Genomic DNA, 20167 nt, shown 5'->3' on the forward strand with positions numbered 1-20167 from the left:
ATCCATCTGCTTCTCGGTCTCTTAGAATGCCTGGTGAGTTTATGATTTACACTTCTCATAGGCCCTTTAGCTTAAGAATATTTACAACTCTCCCTTTTTTAACGAAAGGACAGTCTTCTTAGGTCTTGGACGTCTGTTTTCTGGGACAGTCATTCAGTTGCTGCATTGTTTAAGAGGAAAAGACAGGGACTCAAGCAGGTGGGGTGAAGGGGTATACATACATTTTAAGTAATAAGTTGTATTATTAAAAGTATTTATCATATAGGTAATGAGAAACAGATATTAAATCTATAAAACCCAGTTCAACTCAGATTTATCATTTACCTTTTCATGCACTTCGCTTACATGGTTAAAATAAGTACATCATTCATATTTGATTTTCCCTACTGACCTCTGGTTTGCTAAGAAAGTGCTTATTTATTCAATTCAGGTAGTTATTCATTTTCTTTGTGTACAGTTTACTGTGCTAGACAGTCCGGACATGAAAACCAATTAAAAATACTTTCTTATCCTTAAAGAACTTACATGTTAAGATTTGGCTCAACCCTCAAGATTGTGGTTCATTCCCCCACATTCTATCCTAATGGGACATTAAGCATATAGCTTACTTTCTTTCAGTAGTGTTTGTGAGTAAAAATGTGGGTGAGTAAGTCTGCTTCCCCAGTCAAGATTGATAACGGCCACCAAGTCTTTCTCTTGCTTTCTGTTTCATAGTTACTGTCCCCTTGCAGTGAGCGAGTTTCAGTAAGCAGCTACAGATTGTGAGCTTCAGGTTCCAAAAGTGCTTCAGCATGCAGGAACAAGATACCAGAATGAATGCGCAGTGGGTGGAATCAGTTTATTTGAGGAGCTTTTCCTAGAAATAACCCATCCTACACTCTGATTTAGAGAAGAGAGAGTTTACTGAAGAGACAGAAGTGCCGGGAAACAAGCGCCATGAAATATAACTAATGTAAAAGAAACTGTGATCTTGGAGACAGGAGCCTGTTCGTGACTAGCGGGTCTTATGGAAGGTGGGAAAAGGAAAAGGGAGGATACGTAATGACAGGTACAGAAGGAGGAAGGGTGTCACCAGTAAGCTGGTCATCTGAAAAGCGATCATTGATTTGCTCTCCGGGACAGACTGATTTCAATAGATAGTAGTCCTACCCAACTTTATTTGCAGTGAACCCGGGTTCACAGAGCAGACCCTGCATTGTTATTGCAAAGAGTTCTGGCCCAGTGCTTGGTCCACAATATGAACTCAAATTATTAGAATAATGATCACTTTATTTTCCCCGTTACTTTATCATTTCTCCCAGGGCGACTGGTGGCCGGAGTTACATTGATCAAACTGAGTTTGTAAACTTTCATGACCTAGTGTGGACTGTGAGCCCTTTCGTCAGACTGCAGTCATTTAATTAGCTGCTTTTCAAACATTCAGCCAGCCCTTTCCTAATACTTTCTCACATTGAGATAACGTTTGCTACTAATTGTCACATAGGATCCAACCTAATTGCTGTTTTTTTCTCATTTAATTACAATGTTTTAAGATCTTCAAACTTTTCAATAGGTCAGTGGTACCTTCAAACTAGTCTAAACAGAAAGCAAAATCTGCTTGTTATAATTTGAGTCCTGCCTGCTTCTAACCATTTTTTTAAACAAGCTATGCCACCATAATTTTGTTACTACTCCAAATAGATTATCCATCATCTCTCCTTTACAAAATTTATGCTTTTCTACCTCCATACCTTATCCCATTGCAATGGTATGGACATTTAGTGTTCTGAAATAGGTCCTGAACTGAAGGCTTGGTTCTCAGCTGGTGACACTCTTTAGGAATGTTATGAAAACTTCACTGGAGACAACTCCTTGAAGGGTATATATCTTGTCCGAGGCTCACATGCCTGCTTCCTGTCTACCATGAGGTGAACAACCACCTCTTTCACTCACTCCTACTTTCTTGTCATTCAGCCTTATCTCAGGCTCAAAGTAATGGAGTTAGCCTCTTACAGACTGAGAACCCTGAGACTGTGAGCCAAAATGTGATAGCTCATCCGGTCAAATAGAAAAGACTTAAAATTGCTATGAAAACAAACCTCTGCTCACTCACATCTGTGAAGGATTTTCTAGGTTAGGCCAATTCAGGTAAGGAAGTCCTACCTGTAAATGTGGGCACCACCATTCCATAGGCTGAGGTCCTGGACTAAACAAAAAATGAGAAAGGAAGGTGGGCAGCAGTGTCTTTGACTGTGGATGCAACGTGAGCAGCTGCCTCCTCCTCTTCCTATACTCCCTTGCTGTGATAGACGCTAGCCCTGGGAACTTTAATCCAAGTAAGCCTTTCTTTTAAGATGCTTCTTGTCAGGTGTCTTTACAGCAATGAAAAAAGTAAATAACACACCTCTGAACATACCTGGAGAAAGTGAGTTGATTATGAGAACTCACATCTTCTTTGCCTTCTCTTGACTGTGAACACAGCATGACTAGTCATTTAAGATCCTGCTGTCTTGATTTCCACAACATGATGGACTTTGCTTGAACTGTCAACTTAAATAAACTTTTTACCCTGTAAGCTATTTTGGTTAAAGTACTTAATCACAGCAATGGAAGGGGGAGCTAAGATAGATGGGAACAGAGCTTTCATTGGGAATTAGATAGAGGCCATTCATTGACACTTGGCAAAGAACTTATCGGTATTTCGTCTGCACCCTAAAATTGTGTAGGAGGCTAAGTTTAAAGATGAAAGACTAATTACTCTGGTAAGGGGAATCTAAAGACAGCATATTGTATAGGCTGTGAGACACTTACTTGTTGCTGCTTTTAGCCAGGTTTACATTGAGAGTTGGGAACAAGAAACAGAGCACAAAGATGAGAAAAATTTTAGTTTGGTCATAAAAATCCTTCTAAAGTAGGGACTAAGGAATCTATGACAGATGAAGAGACAAGTGCTATTTGAAAGACTCCTGGCTCCAATTCCTTAGTCTTCCCAATCCCACAAAGGAAAACGGGATTGTTGCCAGGGAAGAGCAAATACAGGAGCACTAGAGAGGGGAGAGCAGAGTATGAATGCTCTGACAGGATAATGAAGAGAAGAGGGTGGGGCTTTAGTAAGGAAGGGGGAAATAAATGCAGAAGAATGAGGGAAGGATAAAGTCATAGTAAGGGTGTCTGAAAAAGTTATAAGGAATCGTACTATTAAAACTACCTAAGAAACAAAAGGCTATAATACATGTAAGTATGTATGAATATCCATATATAATTTACTTGAAACTTTCTCATCTGGCCTGACAATTCTCCCTCCAAGTGCCAAAGACCGTCTAACAAAACCCTCTATACCAGGCATGAGAAGCACTCTTTTGAACTCTTGGTAAAAATACTTACCAAACATTACAAACTGTTGCTATTACCCTTGGTCATCCACCAGGGTGGAAAGTAAGTCCTTATTGCTGAAGACATTAAGATTCAGAGGCTCCTGATCTGGAACTGACTTTAATGCTTCCCTCTTGAGGAGTAGATTTCATGGTACCATAAGGCACTGTACAATGTGGGAAGCAACTAAATAGTCCTACCCTGCTATGGTGCCTATGTATCACAGTGATGACGAAGGTGGCATGATAATCCTAAAGGTATGTAGGGGCACACACATATTTTGGCAGTGATCAACAGCTCGGTAATTAGAATTATGACCCTCCCAAGAAGAGGGAAACCATTCCTGGTACTGGAAACCTAGCCAATTACTCGGGACTAGTGAAGTCATAGATCTTGGAGGAGAACCTACAAATTCCGCTCTGTTAAGCTAGGGTAATCGTTAAGTACATTCTAAATAGTTTGCCTTTATGCACACAGAGAAGTGTAGTTCTTAGCTTATATCAAGGACACTTCTTTATGAAACAGAGACATTACAGGAAGGTACAACTAAACAAAAGTCAGAGTTGTGGAGCCCAGTTCAATAGATACATCTACAACAGAACTCTCACACATAAGTCTTGAGGATCATTATGGAAGAGAGGATGAGAAGATGGGAAGAGGCAGAAGAATGGCGAATTGGCTTGAGATTACGTCTCCTGGTAGTGTCAGAAGGTACACCCATAAAGCCTCATCAACGTGAGCGCTTAAATCTGAGCTGCACAAGGACATGTTAAAGTTGACAGGGCAGGGCTGAGAGAACCTATGAGGCCTTAACCCTGCACAAAGAACTACAGGTAACTAAGGATGCTGAGAGAGAAATAGTCTACTGAGCAACGAGCACACCAACCAATTATCCAATCCCAAATGAACAGTCCTGAAAACATATATACAAGTAACATTGTACAGACTGAATAGGATATATATTTAGGAAAATGTGTGTGTGTGTGTGTGTGTGTGTGTGTGTGTGTGTGTGTGTGTGTGTGTGTAAATAGAGAAAGAAGAGACCATTAATTTGATTTTTAAAAAATTAGGGGTATATGAGAGGGTTTGGAAGGAAGAAAGGGAAGGGGAAAATGATAAAATGATAATCCCAAAAAATGAAAAGAAGTAATAAAAGAAAAAAAAGCAAGGGATTTTCATTGGGACAACAGGAAGATATCTTGAAGGCATCTCAGAAATTGGCTAGATGCTGTTCATCATAGGCTCAAAGATATTTTGGGCAAATGACCTCTTCTGTATGCTTCCTGTGGCAGTCATGTTCTGCTTCATTTCATAGAAGCCAGTTGACAATAGGATAAAACATATGAAACCACAAGTCAAAATAATTCCTCTTTTTAAATTATCTCTGGTACCAGAATCACAGCTGCGGAGAGATAACTAACTAATGCACTTATGTGCCTTTTGCCTGCAGGAATGACCTAATTTCCTCCAGTTGCACATCTCCTAAAAGAATTCTTACAACATCTTAACCAAACCTTTCCCATGTTTTGTGGCCAAGATGAGTTCCATTGGACCCTATAGTTCTTTGATGGCCTGTATATGGAAATGAGCTTGCACAGACATGAGTAAGGCTCATTAATGTCAGACCAACATGTGCTAGATTTATAATTCTAACCTCCATGCTTAAACTTGAGGAATTTATGATCCTTGTTTAAAAAAATAAGAATAATTATGCCCTTCACATACTGATAATGTGAGGATTAAGTGAGATTGTGAGTTTCTTATAAATCTCCTGGGGTAGTCACTAGCACATTGGATGAACTTCATATATTTGAAATTATTATTTTATTGTCATTATTTCTGTGTTGGTGTGTGTTTCTGTGTGAAGATGCACATGTTCATGTGTGACTATGCACATGTTAGATGTCTCACTCATTTGCTCTTCACCACTGAACTTAGAGCTTGCTTATTTAGCTAAACTGTCTGTCTACTAAACTCCAACACCTACCTATCTTTACCATCCCAGTGCTGGGATTATAGGTTCATCCGTCCATGCCAGGCTTGGTCATGTAGGCATTGGGTGCTAGACTCAGGTCCTCAACCTTGTGTGAGTTTAGATAGCTCAAGCGTTTTAGTGACTGAGCTAGTTCCTATGCCCTATTGTTAAGGTTACTCTGCTTATGAGTTTGTAATCATTTTGAGGTCAAAGACCGTGCCTGTCTTATACAGCTTTACATCTCGCTTAGCATAATGTTTTAATACAGATTTTTTCCTACATTTGTAAATATATTATGGAAAAAGATGCTAGAAATGGAACAATGCTTAGTAGTCTCCTGTTAGCATCTAGTTAAATGCTGGTATACATGCACACATCCTGACAGTAATAAAACTAGTTGAAACAGCCTCTGTTCAGAGTATCACTTGCTTAATTCACTTACTTTGGGTATTAAATCTTGACTGTAGTTCATAGTTGGAGTCTTGGGACTAATTTACTCCCAGCAATATATATTTTTTAAATCAATGTCTGTAATAACTATGTAATTGAGAATAAGTGAAAGCATATTACAAAATGAGTACTACAGTACCTAATGTTAAATAAACCATGAATTTATATTAAAAATATACAATGACTCTCAGAGCATATTACAACAGTGAGGTGTCTCCCTTTACATTTGAGAACTCATGGAACCTGAGTTGAGTGTGGACCAGAGAAATACCTCTGCCTTGCTGTTGGTTGCTTTGCACAGCTCTTTCTCTTGGCCCTATTTCCTGTACTTCTTATCTTCTTGTCTTGGAAAATGGGCATTTTGTTGCCATCCTTACAATTACTCAGCCTTTAAGTAGAGTTCTTATAATTATTAATCACTTTTTTAGATAATTGCATCGAATGTGATTTTCTCACTTCCACAGTTGTATCTAACGTAAAGGGCCCCATGTCTCCCCTATCTTTTGCAGAGCCTTGTCCTCATGTTCTCCAGGGGGGTGTTGGTGTATGAAGTAGGTCTGCTCTCTACTGGAATTGCTGAGAGTTAGCTTCTCTGACAGCCCTGTACCTCTGCCAGGGCTAAAGATGGCACCCAGGGTGTTACAGGATATTTGATCTCAATGTGATCCATGAAATTGTGAACTGTAAAAACCTATCTTTGGTACCAATGTGATTCATGAGGAGATTGTGAACTGTAAAAATCTGTCATTGATCCCATTGTGATCCCTCAGATTGAACTGTAAATCCTTGTTTCTTGTGGTTGAGCCCTAACATACCTTCAATCCAAGAACTTTCTGTTTATTGTAAACAGGTGATTAAAGTGTGGTTCAGCCAGCCTTACACACACCTTTGGTCCAAGAGCTATCTGTACACAGGATTTGATAAAGTTAGCCCTAGGTCAAGAGGTGGAGCAAGAAACCAGCTGACAGGGATTAAAGAATAGGAGGGACTTTGAGTTTGGTGTTTTAAGATACAGTATAGAAGGAGACGGAGTCTTCGGTCTTTAGCTTGGCTCTTAGCTCTCTAGCTCTTGAGCTCCTCAGCTCATTGGCCTTTGCCTTTTCAGGCTTTCAGCTAGCAAGCCTTTGGCATTGGGTTTTCTGGCCTTTTCCTCCTGGGCTGCCAGCTGAGCTAGTGAGACTTTTGGGCCTTCTCCATTGGGACGTGAGCTGAGTAGGAAAGTCAGCTGGGTGCTTTCTCTGCCTCTCTGAGCCTGCAGGTTTTTCACCACAACATTTGGCTCCTGAGTCTTTATTGGTAAAGTATAACGATCAGGGATTTTCAATTAACACAACAGCAGGGCCTCTCACACACCAGGCAAGTGTGCCACCACTGATTTACGGCACTAGCTTCACTAAGGGCTGCTCTAAACCAAATAGCTTGAAATAATTATAAGTATTGTAATGGTTTCTTATATCAGAAAGCATCTACTGGTTTGATTATACCTCAGAAATAAACTCCCTGTTGTATAGAAATAATTTTATGGCTTCCTATTGTCACTATACAATGTCTTCTAGTCTTACTCTTTTTAAAAAAAAAAAAAATGTTTATTTATTCACCTTACATGCCAATCATAGCCCCCTTCCTTCTCTCCTCCAGGCTCCACCTTCCCTCCCTCCCTTTTTTCCCTATGCCCCTCCCCTATTCCTCAGAAAAAAGGACCCCTTCCACCAACTCACATCAATGCATCCAGCCGCATCAGAATTGAGTGCAGCCTCTTTCCCTGTGTCCTTTCGAGGGAGCCCCACTAAGTGTTAGTGATCGAAAGGCAGGCCACAGTCTGCTTTTCTCACAAGAGGATCCACATGAAGTCCAAGCTGCCCATTGGCTACCTCTGTGTAGGGGGCCTAGGTTAGGTCCATGCTTGGTGCTTGGTTGGTGCATCAGTCTTTGCAAGGCATTCCCCCATCCCTGAACCCTCTTTCAGAAGACTCCATGTGGTCTGCCCGATGTTTGGATGTGGGTCTCAGCATCTGTTTAGATCTGCTGATGTTACCTTGAACTATTAAATACGCACAAAACACTATTTACTAAATTTGGAGCTTATTTTTATTCTTGAACTTCAAAGGATGTCTTTTACACTAAGCAAAAATTCCCGATTATCCATGTAAATTTCACAGGATTTAAAAGTGACAGTCATGTAACCTACATATTACCCTCTTAAAGTGACTTAGGCAATTATCATGTATATTATGAAAGTACAAAAAATTACTAATAATATTGGATCTGGCCATAATATTATTCTAGTATATAGGAATAAACTTGGAGATGGTGACGAGGTAGTGAAAAGAAATTAATAAAAAATCTGAAATCATTTAAACATTTTCTCTGGTGCATTGCTCCCCAGCGTCTCTCTGTTCTTTACAAGTCATGTGATGTACATTGTACATGGCTTCGCATCATTAAGAGTACATTTCCTATAGATATTGTAATTTATTTTGGGGCTCAAAACTAGATTTTTGTTTGGGAAAGATAATTTTTGAGAGTGAAAAGAAGGTTATAATTCAATTATCTTTTCACAGCTGGATAGAAATTAATTTTAGTTGGTGTTAGAAAAATTAAGTTCTATAGCACTCCTTTTGCTTTGAATAAATGAAGTGTCAACTCTGGTGACGAGTCTTTATTCTACCTGTTTTACTGTAACAGGAGGTGGACCCAACTGAGAGGGGTTGGCTGTGTAGCTCAAGGACACATGGGACTTTGTGACACATGTCAAGTTCCTTAGCTTCTAATCCAGGATACTTACCATTCTCTCCCACTATTTCTACTGTCATTTTAGTTATTAGAAAGGACTGGCATTATGCAACAAATATCTGTGTCTCCCCAAAACTTATAGGTTGAACTTTCTAGCCTTCAGTATAGTATCTGGAAGCTTAGCTCTACTGGAAGTAATTAGAGTTAGATAAGGTCATTGGGGGTGCATCCTTCAGGATAGGATTATGCAGGAGGTCACCAGAGAATCTGCCTTCTGCCTCCTGTGTACAGGCTTGGTGAGAAGGTTGCAGTGTCAAACTAGGAAAAGAGGCTGTAGCTCAGAGCTGGCTATACTGATCCCTGCTCTTGGATTTCAAGCCTGCAGAGACTGTGAGAACGTAAATCCATTGGATAAGCCATTCAATCTGAAAAATGTTGTAATGGCATCTAAGTAGACCACTACCACCAATAAGACAAAAACCACTCCTTTTCATATGGTCACACTTGGCTATTTTCCCAGTGGTTTAGTTGCAAGTATAGGTGTTACAACTAGATGAAAAGGAAAACGAGTATCTTTTAAAAACATTTTTTGGGATTATAATTCAATTACAACATTTCTCCCTTTTCTTGCCTCCCTCCAAACACCCCCATATGCCCTGCCCCATTCTACTTCAAACCCTTGGCCTCTTCCTTTACTAATCGTTTTTGCACGCACACACATATATGTGCCTATACATTATATATTCATAAATACAGTCTGTTCTTTATTTACACAGAATTCGGTAGGCGGGGATAGATGCATGGCGCTCCAAAACATAGATCATATCACTTTTGTTCCTGGGACACCTGCTTCAAATTCCTCTTGGTTATAAGTTTAGTTACCATGAGTAAACTACGATGGGACAGACTTATCTTTTACAATCACTTTCCCTCATTGACCCCACAACCCAACTTTTAACAACCTTGTAGTGTCAAGGACATATTTTGCCAAAGCATGACAGCCTGTTCTCAGGCTGGTCGCTCTTGTGGTTTCAAGAGTACAAGAAAGAAAGACAATCTCCAAGCCAGCCTGGGCAGATTATCTTAATAGTCAGGATGCTAATTGTCATTAGGCCCAGGAAACGTCTTCAGGCCAAAGCCACTGCAGTTATTATTTAATTTCTGCCATTCTACAATCTTTTATGTATTTGTGGAATTTATTTATATGTTGAGTCCTGGTATTCTTTTGTGTCTCCATCACACACCACCACAGTGGCCCTGTATGAGTTCACTTTTTCTAAGAAAGGGAGGTCTTAATTCTTCACTCTTTTATCACTTATCCACACCATTCTTTGTCCACCAGTAGTAGGAAGTGGCTTTTAATTTGATCTGCTGCCAACTTCTCTAGCCCACCAAATCTTGTTTACCTTTTTAAGTTTACATTGTTCTGATTATCTTGTTCTTGAGTAAGTACAGGGGTAGATATACCAAGAGTATCTTTGAGTCAGGGTTTCGTATGGAGGTCTCTGGCACAGTTATTTGAGTCACAACCTCCAGGGAATGAGGAATACCTTAAAGTAGGGCCAGATAAGGATATCTCCTTAAAAGCAGCAGGGGGGGGGGGAGGGGAGGTAGTATGCTCAGGACATTCCTGGGGCAGCTTAGAAGCAGTACTCCTGGCAGAAGGCATAAATGATTCATAAGAAAGTTTCCATCAATCCAACATCTTCAAGTTGTACAAATAATAAAAGTCCCAAGCATGCTACATGTAGAGGTAAAAGCCAAAAGGAGAAGACCACACAGGAGTGATTGCATCACTCAGCTCAGCTTTGCTGGATCTCTGTCAAGCCGCTGTGCTGGCTTTATGGCTCTCACTGCTGCCATTAGATATGGCTGTGCCATGCGTGTATGCTTTCAGGGGTAACTCTTTCACATTGAACAGCCCATTGGTGTGCTTTTCCCTGGAAAAGGCCACCTCTTCTGCCCCCAGCTTTCCTTGGTTGCCTATAGTTCTTTGTGTAAGGCTGAGGCTTCATGGACTTTTGGCAGTCATGTTTGGGAGGCTTTACTGGGAGACACAATCTCACAACAAACTTCCTGACCCTTTGGATTTTAAAATCTTTTTGTTCCCCTTTCTATGATGTTCCCCAAATCTTAGGTGTTGTAGTGTTTTGTAGATGTACCCACTGTGTCCAGGCTCTACTACTTTGCACTTTGATTAGTTGTGGTTTTCCTTTCTGTAGTGATTTTGTATATTGCAAAAAGATCTTTTCTATCATCTATGTATCTATCTATGTATCTATCTATCTGTCTATCTTCATTATCTACCAATCATTTATCATCTATCATGTATATTTTATTTATGTGTATACCTATGCATATACACAAGGAGGTCAATGTCAGGCATTTGTTTCTATCACTCTCCATATATGATCATGATGATGATGATGATGATGATGATGATGATGATGATGATGATGACAACGACGACGACGACGATTCCCTTACCAAACCTAGAACTCAGATAAAGCTATTGGGATTCTCCTGCCTCTGCCTCTCAGTGATAGAATTACCAGCATGCATGTGCCTCTTTAACAGGCTTTTTATGTGGTTGCTGGTGGTCCAAGCTCAGGTCCCCATGCTTGCATGAAATCACTTTACCAGCTGAGTTGTCTTCCCAGCCCCCAAAGATGTATCTTTATTCCTATTGCATGCTACATTTCAACAAATTTCAAATTCACATTGCAGATAGAGGTGTGTTGCATGATTTATGTACGAAGTCTGTTCTCTGGTTTGCCCCAGAGATGGGTCTGCTTATGCAAACAAAGATTAATTTGATTAGAAGGAATATTTATAACATCTTAAAATTTTCTCTTTCAAGTGGGACTGTGTTATTCACCACTAAGTATTCAGAGCTAAATCAGGTGATTCTTAATTATCTTGGTCAAAGAGTTAGTGGCAGGGAGAGTTTTTCATTTCTTATTCTGCATCTATATAGACAGTTTCACTAACTTTCATTGAGATAAGACTTATTTGGCAGCATAAAACTCACTGCTACAACCTGTGCCCAATTCAGAAATGTAGCAGTTAACTGTTGTCCCTATCTGCACATTTATTTGGGCTTTCTTCATGCTATATAAAATAACCTTGTGGTCTTTCCATTGTAAAGTAGATGTAAATGGGGATAGTGTGTGTTTTGGGGCTGGGTAGATAGACCTGTGTTTTAATAACTCAGTTTTGGATTGAGACTCATCAGGAGGGGTCAACTTGTAAGTATATTAAAGAATATTAATTGCACTGTTGATTATAACAGAGAAATGGTCTGCCCCTCCCCAAATTTGTTATATAATATCAAACAAGCCTTGAGAACATATATATATGTGTGTGTGTAATATACAGATAGAGAAAATTATATGTATGTATTTAGGAATGTATGTGTGAGTGTGTGTGTGTGTAACAACAATTTTTTAAAAAGTTATAAATTAGAGAGAACAAGGGGTTGTGTGCATGGGTGGGGTTGGAGGAAGGAAAGGGAAGAAAAGGAAATGGCGTCATTATAATTTCAAAAATAAAAGAGTATTATAAAATTAACTTTAAAAGAGAAATACCAGAAATATTTAAAAATATGTGTAGTAGTTCCCTCCCCTGACCCCTTAGACAGGGTTATTTTGTGTGCCTTAGGCTGACCAAAAACTCCTATGCAACTTTAGGTGACCTTGGACTTCTGATGTTCCTGTTGAAATTACAGATATGTATACCACACCCAGTTTATGCTGTAATGAAAATAAAACCTGGGGCCTTCTCTGTGCTGGGCAAGCATGCTGTGCTACCAGCTGAACTTTATTTATCCCAGTCCTCCAAACTAGTTAATTAACACTAATTAGTCATGGGTAACTCTGAGAAGTGAAGGTGTCATGATTTTTACATTATCGTGCTGCTGTTAAAACAAAGATAAATAATAAAGAGCTTTACAGGGCTTTTTGGTAAGGTAATAGTTTTTAAACTAATGATATTATCTAAATGGGTTCATTGCTTACCAATGAAAAGACATTCATTGATCCCAGCAAGAATGTTGGCCAGCAGGCAGGCTTAACACAGTTTTCTTTCTCATTCATAACGTGACAGACCTGTCAGAAGCTCTGTGAATCTTCTGTGTAGAAATAATTCCATGATCTGTCTATATGTTTGATCAACACCACATGTTTTTGGTTTTTTACCTGACATCTCCTGTGAATTCATTCTGAAGAGCTCTTACTTTACTGCCATTTTCTCTTACAAGTGCGTGGTTGCTGGCACTTATTTCTTTGACCTGTTGGCAGCACTGGTTTCTTTTCTTTAAGAAACTACCTTTGAATAGATAATACATACAAATGCTGTAATGCTCTAATGAAACAGAAGAGTATTCGAAGAACGATTTCCCTGCAGAGTTTCCATGCCCAGAAGTAACCATTTTCTGCTCCTAGAGACAATTCCAGAATACTCAGAAGAAATAGAACATAGCACATCTTTTCATATATATTCTAGGCATATAGAAGAATATGTATACTATATCCTTTTTTTCTTATATAAAGAGATAGGTAACACACTGAGATGCTAATGTAAAAAAGTTGGCTTGTGTTACTTACCCAAGAATCTTTTGAAGCCTTCTATATGATTCCTGTAGAATGCCTCATTCTAGTTAATAATTAAACAGATTTCATGTTTGAGATGAGTCATAATTTATTTAATCAGTTCCTGAAGACGTTCATATTGTTTACAACTTATTACTATTGACTTTAATTCTTCAATATATGCTCCAATTAACTGTAATTCTGCATCTTCTACTATATTATTGTATCTATCTCTGTAAGTATTTCTTGGCCAAAGGGCATGTTTACCTGAGATTCTGATAGTACCAAGACACCTTCCAAAGGCAATGTATTCTATCACGTACCTCCTCCCCTTTCTGTCTGAGACGATTTTCCTGTATTCTACACACTATGAACATCTTTGATCTTCGCTAGTTTTAGAGATGAACAGAATAATCATAGTGAACTTTAAATCTTGTTTCCCTTCATTGTGAGGGAGGTAGGGATACCTTTCTTTCCCAGCAATAGTTTCTGTTTAACCATCCATTAACTATATTTTTTTCCCTTTTGTACATCTTTTAAAATACTGCTACTCTCTGGATTTTTCTACAACCAATCTTCTTGGTTTCTTGGTTAAGTGTTCCTCTTCTGCAGTGTTCTATTGCTCCACCCATCTGGTGATTTAATGAACTCCATCTAAGAGTTGAAGCCTTCCAAGCTGCCAGCTCGAGTGTCCTCTCTAGGCTGCCTGCTCAGCATATCCGCCTATTGTGTTCAGTGGCATGTCAAGTTCAACACGCCTCAGTTAAAACTCTTGGGACTTCCCTTTTTCTCCAAGTTCTTGCAAGTTCCCTGATGAGATCTACTATCTGAAACCAACCAATCAAGCTAAAACACACGAGTCTTCCTCTGCTTCTCTTGCCTCCCTCGTAATCGCCAGTGCATCAGTAAGCCTGCTAAGCTCTGCCATAGGTCGCATCTGAAGATAACCAGTCCTAATTATAAACATTGCTACCGTCACTCCACTGCAGTTGCTACTTCCTCATACCAACTCCGTCCAGCTGAAATCGTTACACACTGAGATGACAACAACTGCTTTGAATTCCTGGTCTTTTTGCCTCATGGTTTATTTTTCACACAACCATCAGGATGATATTTTTCATGGGCTTTGAAACACACACTTGTAATAGCAGCACTTGGAAGGTTGAGGAGAGGGGATCAGAAGTTTGTCTGTCCTTGGACACCCTGGACAACATAAAGGCCATTTCTAATTAAAACAAGATAACAACAACAACAACAACAACAACAACAACAACAACAAAAACCCTATACTAAAATATATTTCAGATCGTACCACACGTGAATTAATGAGTTGCGCTTTCTGTGTTAAACCCCTCTCTTGGTCCATGATTTGAATTACCTCTTCATGTACCTCCTGGTCCCTCTCTCATTCGCAGCCTGATGTTCTTGGCATCCTTTTAATACACTAGCCTAGTGTTCCCTTTAGAATCCCTGCATTTTCTGATCTTTGGTCCTTCTATATCTAAAGAATTACATATCTGGTAATGTAATCATAAGAATTACCTACAGGGTGAAACTGTGAAAGCATACAGTTGTGCCTCCTTGTCCACAGTTTGATTTCCACAGCTACCTGTGTCCAAATACCATCTCCAAGAAATTAAACATTGTATTTAGAGAAAAAAAGGACTATATTTACATAAGCTTTATTTAGTTATTATTGTTCTATCTTGCAGCCCCTTATTTACAAATTAAAGACCATCATAGCTGCATACGTACAGGGAAGCCCACCATGTACTTCAGTGCAGTGAGGTCTCAGATGTCCACTGTGGGTCTTGGAATGCACAGAGCACCACATGTGGCTTTTTTTTTTTTTCCTGTGCTGAGCATCAAACCCAGAGTCTAGAGTGTATAAGACAAGCACTCTGCCATGGATCTACACTGCCAGGCCATTTGTTGCTTTATATTAGTAAACTGTAGTAAGCATCAGAAATGTTAGTAGGAAAATGCGTGCTGTTATTTATTAGCTTTTTGACATATTGAATAAATAATTCACTGGGTTGTGGTTTTCTACTGCTAATAGTTAATATTCTTTTGTTTTTTAGAGCTATCATTCTAGACTGCTGCTGATTCTTAAAATTAAAAAAAAAAAAAAAAAAAAGAAAGAAAGAAAGAAAAAAAAGAAATTACGTATAGTATGAAAAAATATGCCTGTGAATTTGAGGAGAAGCCGGGAGTTGCCCTGTTCAGGGTTGTAGGCCTACTGTAGGTATTTGAAATGCCAGCGGTCATGGTTCATTATTTTCTTCATAAAGTGGCAAACACTCTAGGGAAACATGTGCTGAGTAACTCACACCATATTGTGAAATAATTGACCATATCTTTTTTTTTTTTTTTTTTTTAATTGTAGGCAGCACTGGAGGGGAAGTCCTGGCAACGGACTCCTTCCTCACTAAGGATGGGCTTGGCCCAGTGACGTATGCAGTGCTGTACAATCTTCCTTGCATCTGATGTGAGAGTTAAGGTCATTGTTCTTCTCCTAAGCATGCGTTTCTCAATTGCAAATTCAAGATTTGTATGTACACGAGAAGTGACATAGAAATCTAAGGCATTAGCCAAATTATTTCATTAAAAAAAAAAAAAACTCATTAAGACTAAACAGGGATTTTTTTTTTTCTGTTTAAATTATTCAACAGGACTAACCACATTAAAATTATCTAAAATTGCCTTGCTCCCTGGTTCACCTTATCTGTTTAGAGAGTCAGACCTTAGGCTGTGTCTGCTTTACCCTGTATGGATTGATTTGGGAACAAAAATTCAATTAATTCTATCCACAGAGGGCCGTCTTTGCATGGAGTGAATGGCAAGAGAAGTGCACTGGCTTCTTGCTGTCCCGTTCCACTGCAGAGCCTGGGAGGGCCTGAGCTGACAAAGGTAATGACCCATTTCAGCTGGGTCACTGCCATCAGCATAAGCTCCCATTTGGTGACTTATTTTAACTATATTGCCTTCAGAAAACTGCCTTGCGTTGAAATAATCGACAGAGCTAACTCACTATTTGGGAAGCGAAGACAAGCAAAGGGACGCGGTGCGTTGCGGACTAATATGTACGGCGCCTATAGCATGTGCTTGGTTTTTGTTATCTCATTTGTCTAAAGTAGTGGTAAGCACTGCAGGAGCTGTTTCTCCGCCACCCCCACCCCACCCCCCCCCGCCCCCTGGAGGTTTGGCGCTAAGACCCAGGTGCTTTAGCACAGTGCTGCTCTGAAAGGCAGTGTGCACAGTGGCTAAGAGTGCTGCTCCGCATGCTGAGTCACATAACTGTGCCTTACTTTTTCTCCCTGCCGGGTGAGAGAGTCCTAACAGCTCCTATCTCATAGGGCTGCTTGGAGGAGAGAGAGTTAACACACAGAAAGCATGCAAATAGTGCCTGGTTCATAGCAGATCGCCTAATAAACACTGCCTATACATTATTAACAGTATTCTTATGGTCCCTATGCCAATGTCATAATGTCTCCCAAAGGGACTGTGTGGGAATCCTAATCTTGTCCCTGAATTTACTTCTCTTTTCATCTTTAATGACCCCCACAAGTCCCACCTCCCTACCACATACATTCTTAAATAGTGAGATTGACTTTGGACTGTACATTTAGGCACAGTTATAAATCAGGAGCAAGTGAGCTATTTTGGTCTAGGCGGTACCATCAGCTTATTTCTTAATTTTTTTTTTTTTTTTACTTTAAAAGCATGTAAATGTCATGATGGTGATGAGACTTGTGTAGTGCTCGTGGTGCTAGCATATTTTATACTCATTATCTCATCTGATATGGCAAACTGGTGCAAAAGAGCATGCAGATGTGATTTCCATGAATAGAAGTTGTTGCTCAGAGAAGAAGTGAAAAAAAAAAAAAAAAAAAAAGACAACTTTGCAGAGGACTTCTTTCTCACTTATAGGAAAGGGCTTGGGGTTCCCCATTTGCAATGGCGAGGGGTAGAAGTTGAAAGAGGAACAAGAAAAAGGTTTGGTGTTACTCTGGGAACTTCGAACTGCTTGAGATTGTTAATGTCGCATTTCAGTATGATGTACAGAAGGGATGGGACCACATAAAGAGGATGGAGAAAGGGAGATGAGGAAAAGAGGCAGGCTGGGATGGAAATGGACCAATGAGGCACTAACAATTCAAGACTGCTGACTATCCTATATCACACCTAAAACAAAACGAAACAAAGCACCTAGGCTGACCCTCCAGCAGGGTCTGTATCCAGGTCATTAGTGTCTCCTCCTGGTACTTAGTGTAGTATTGTTGAGTGCTTAAGGGATTGTTCTCTTTTGCACGGAGGACTTCCCCTACAGGAGCCAATGTGACCTAAAATGATGGAAAATGTCTCATTTGTCTCATTGAAGAGAGAGGAAGGCCTCTTAAGTTAATGAATTGTATGAAAATGCTGTATGTCCTCTGGTGTGGTTGAAATTAGAGTGCTGCGGTCCACAAAAAAAACTGGTCTTCCATACAGATACATTTATGGAAACGTGAATAAAGGCTGTGATTAAACTGCAGATAGAATTCAACCAGAGAGAACAATTTAACTACTACAAAAAACAAATTTTGTTTGTTTTGGGGGTATATGTGTGTGTGTGTGTGTGTGTGTGTGTGTGTGTGTGTGTGTGTGTGTGTGTGTCTACTGCACTGTGCAGTTAAAAGGACCATTTTAACCACAAATTAATTCTTCAGATTGATTAATTAAAATCAAATTGTTTAAAAAATGTAGTATGGCAGAGAGTGACATTTTACACTCCATTGCCTTACTCTAGTGTGTACATAATGGTTGCAGCTTCGAATGTGTTTGGACATAATTCCTCACATTCAAGAACCAATAGCTATTGTGTGGGGGAACATTGACTTACACTGAGGATACCTCAAGTTCGTGTTCCTCAGAAGGCAAAAATGTTTGGATATTAAAAGACAATGACGAGGGTTTGGAGAGATCCTTTGGCCGTTAAGAACACTTCTTTGCTCTTCCAGAAGACCTGGGTTCAATTTCTAGCACTCAAATGCTTACAAATGTCTGTAGCTGAAGTCCTGTGGGAGCTGGCATCTTCTTTTGGTCTCCCCAGGCACTGCACAGAGCATGGTGCACAGACACACAGACAAAGCATCTTTACATATAAGAGAAAGATTCTATGTCAAAGACAAGGGTTCTGAAAGACGTGAGCACAAAGGATTGTGGGATGCAGGGCCTAGGCAGCTGAGACAGTTTGATCCTCACGTCCACGGATTCCACATCTATGGACTCTACCAACTGTGGAATGAAAATATTTTTAAAGATTATATCTGTACTAACTATATACAGACTTTTCATGTGATTCCAAACAATATGTACAGCATAACAATTACTTATGTAGCATTGACTTGTATAATGCTGTGCTATAAGTAACCTAGATGAGAGGATGGACAAGGTTATATGAAAACATTATGCTACTTTTATATAACTGACTTGAGCAGTCACAGATTTTTCTTATCTTCAAGGAAGCCTGCAACCAATTCCCTAAGTATATTGAGGGAAAGCTCTGGAGACTTTTCAACGAGACAAACTGAATTCTTCATTTCACTCATTGTCTGAGCTGAAGTACTGAGTGACTGGCACAAGCTCGTGAGAGTGATGCACCCATCGACATAGTGAGCTCTGTGAAATTCTATAGAGACAGGAGATTCGGGCCTAAGGATGCTTCCTGGAGGGAGGCTAGAAACAGGAGCCTGGAAAGGTAGGTGGAGTCTAATCTTGTCCATCATTGTGAATGAAGTGTGCTTAGAATACTGTGTCAATGGAAACAGGACAGAGAGGCAAAAGGGTGGGAGCAGAAGGACCATGCAGAGTCGTGTTTAGCTATGCCCTCAGGGCTCCTGGGTAAGCAGTGGATTGGGAAGAGAGTATGTTACTGAGGGCAGTGGGGGATGACTGGAGACATCTACAAGGAAGATGATGGCGGTGATGGACGGAGAATACAGTTCTGACAGATAGTAAAGTGGAAGTTATTATAACTTGATGAGAGAGAACAGAGAGCAGGGAAAGAGATGGGGAGAGAGAGAGAGAGAGAGAGAGAGAGAGAGAAAAAGGGAGATCATCTTCATGCTTAAAAGTGCCCTAAGAGAGGGTACCTTGGGGGGCAGGCAGTGTGTGGTGGAAAGTCATTTAAGGTTGCTTCCTTCAAAAGCAAGCTGTTGGGATTGACATGGCTCAGCGATGGCTAAGGTCTTGCTGCAGTTTTCTTCAGCTTCTGATAAACACCTCTGAAGCAGTGCTTTTGATTCCTGGCCTGTCTTCTTTCTGAGCTCCTCTCACATGCCTGTTGCTGTCCTTCCATCTGCACCTGGCTGAACTAATACTTTGCCCCACCCCCTCCACCTTTATCTCCTCCAGTGCAGCCCCCACAAACATACAGTTACAACAGAGAACAAATACTGAACCAACACTTTTGTTAAACAGCTTGACTGCTTTGTGGACAGGGATTTGTCAACACATCTGCTCTAAAGGATTTTCTTTTAATAGAATTTTGTGGAAACCAGATCAGCAAAGCATGGTTACTAGGGCCTGCCCCCAGAGGCCTGGAGACTGCTGGAGTCAGCAGAATGTATGAAATGATAGTTTACCTGTTTACAGTGAAACTCAAAAATCTGTTCTTGAAAATTACTGCTATTGCCTGGCTAAAGGCAATTGAGGAGAGGAATATCCTATTTGACATATTCTAGGACTGCACTCTGAAGTCTGTCTAAAGACAGTGGGCTCCCTTTTTAGTCAGAAGGATGAAGGACCTGCCACTCATAACAGAGGATGCCTGGGTAGGGGAATTAGCAAGGTTTATGCAGTAGTGCCACAGAAGGCACTCCGAGATACAGAGCATAGGTCAAGCAGATAACATCTGCACCCACCCTGGGTACACACATATTTCTCAGCCATATCCTTTTGAGATGTGGGGTAAGGGTCATTCTCACAAACCCAAGACAACATTTAAATTATGGGAGTATGATAAGCCCTGAAGATGCTTGACCTCAGAGTCAATGTCATTCCCACCCCCATCCCCCTCAGGAAACTT

The sequence above is a fragment of the Acomys russatus genome, chromosome 24 (genome assembly GCF_903995435.1).
Source record: "Acomys russatus chromosome 24, mAcoRus1.1, whole genome shotgun sequence".
NCBI lineage: Eukaryota > Metazoa > Chordata > Mammalia > Rodentia > Muridae > Acomys > Acomys russatus.